Here is a 2500-nt window from a genome sequence, read left to right on the forward strand (position 1 = left end):
GCCAGTGCGCCAGCAGCACATCTTTTTCGACCGTAAAGGAGAGAGGAGGCCGACTCACCCCCTCGGCCAAATGGAGAGAGGGATTCAGCAGGGCCAGTGCGCCAGCAGCACATCTTTTTCGACCGTAAAGGAGAGAGGAGGCCGACTCACCCCCTCGGCCAAATGGAGAGAGGAACTCAGCAGGGCCAGTGCGCCAGCAGCACATCTTTTTCGACCGTAAAGGAGAGGGGAGGCCGACTCACCCCCTCGGCCAAATGGAGAGAGGAACTCAGCAGGGCCAGTGCGCCAGCAGCACATCTTTTTCGACCGTAAAGGAGAGAGGAGGCCGACTCACCCCCTCGGCCAAATGGAGAGAGGGATTCAGCAGGGCCAGTGCGCCAGCAGCACATCTTTTTCGACCGTAAAGGAGAGAGGAGGCCGACTCACCACCTCGGCCAAATGGAGACAGCACATCAGCAGGGCCAGTGCGCCAGCAGCACATCTTTTTCGACCGTAAAGGAGAGAGGAGGCCGACTCACCACCTCGGCCAAATGGAGACAGCACATCAGCAGGGCCAGTGCGCCAGCAGCACATCTTTTTCGACCGTAAAGGAGAGAGGAGGCCGACTCACCCCCTCGGCCAAATGGAGACACAACAGCAGCAGGGCCAGTGGAGCAGCATGCATCTTGTTCAGCGGTAAGGGAGACAGGGAGATGTGATGGTGGTCCCCGGGGCCCCCTGGAGGTGGGGGAGATCAGCAACTAGCTAGCGAGGAGAGCGCGTACAGCCGACGTGGCATAAGTGTTTCTGCGCAGTGTACCAGGGGCTTGTGGAAAAGCTGTCGTACCATATGCACGGGAAGTACATAGCAAAGTGCTGCTGAGCAGAGTACCAGGGGCATGTAGAAACATTGTCGTACCATATGCACGAGGAGTGTGTGTGTGTGGCAAAGTGTTTCTGAGCAGAGTACCAGGGGCACGGAGAAAAGTTGTCGTACCATATGCACGAGGAAGTACATAGCAAAGTGCTGCTGAGCAGAGTACCAGGGGCACGGAGAAAAGTTGTCGTACCATATGCACGAGGAGTGTGTGTGTGTGGCAAAGTGTTTCTGAGCAGAGTACCAGGGGCACGGAGAAAAGTTGTCGTACCATATGCACGAGGAAGTACATAGCAAAGTGCTGCTGAGCAGAGTACCAGGGGCACGGAGAAAAGTTGTCGTACCATATGCACGAGGAGTGTGTGTGTGTGGCAAAGTGTTTCTGAGCAGAGTACCAGGGGCACGGAGAAAAGTTGTCGTACCATATGCACGAGGAAGTACATAGCAAAGTGCTGCTGAGCAGAGTACCAGGGGCTTGTAGAAACATTGTCGTACCATATGCACGAGGAGTGTGTGTGTGTGGCAAAGTGTTTCTGAGCAGAGTACCAGGGGCACGGAGAAAAGTTGTCGTACCATATGCACGAGGAAGTACATAGCAAAGTGCTGCTGAGCAGAGTACCAGGGGCACGGAGAAAAGCTGTCGTACCATATGCACGAGGAGTGTGTGTGTGTGGCAAAGTGTTTCTGAGCAGAGTACCAGGGGCATGTAGAAACATTGTCGTACCATATGCACGAGGAGTGTGTGTGTGGCAAAGTGTTTCTGAGCAGTGTACCAGGGGCATGTAGAAACATTGTCGTACCATATGCACGAGGAGTGTGTGTGTGGCAAAGTGTTTCTGAGCAGTGTACCAGGGGCACGGAGAAAAGTTGTCGTACCATATGCACGAGGAGTGTGTGTGTGGCAAAGTGCTGCTGAGCAGAGTACCAGGGGCACGGAGAAAAGTTGTCGTACCATATGCACGAGGAAGTACATAGCAAAGTGCTGCTGAGCAGAGTACCAGGGGCACGGAGAAAAGCTGTCGTACCATATGCACGAGGAAGTACATAGCAAAGTGCTGCTGAGCAGAGTACCAGGGGCACGGAGAAAAGCTGTCGTACCATATGCACGAGGAAGTACATAGCAAAGTGCTGCTGAGCAGAGTACCAGGGGCACGGAGAAAAGCTGTCGTACCATATGCACGAGGCCTGTCCAGCAGCACATCTTTTTCGACCGTAAAGGAGAGAGGAGGCCGACTCACCACCTCGGCCAAATGGAGACAGCACATCAGCAGGGCCAGTGCGCCAGCAGCACATCTTTTTCGACCGTAAAGGAGAGAGGAGGCCGACTCACCACCTCGGCCAAATGGAGACAGCACATCAGCAGGGCCAGTGCGCCAGCAGCACATCTTTTTCGACCGTAAAGGAGAGAGGAGGCCGACTCACCCCCTCGGCCAAATGGAGACACAACAGCAGCAGGGCCAGTGGAGCAGCATGCATCTTGTTCAGCGGTAAGGGAGACAGGGAGATGTGATGGTGGTCCCCGGGGCCCCCTGGAGGTGGGGGAGATCAGCAACTAGCTAGCGAGGAGAGCGCGTACAGCCGACGTGGCATAAGTGTTTCTGCGCAGTGTACCAGGGGCTTGTGGAAAAGCTGTCGTACCATATG

Source organism: Pelmatolapia mariae, unplaced genomic scaffold, assembly GCF_036321145.2.
Source record: "Pelmatolapia mariae isolate MD_Pm_ZW unplaced genomic scaffold, Pm_UMD_F_2 NODE_ptg000299l+_length_29838_cov_1, whole genome shotgun sequence".
Lineage (NCBI taxonomy): Eukaryota > Metazoa > Chordata > Actinopteri > Cichliformes > Cichlidae > Pelmatolapia > Pelmatolapia mariae.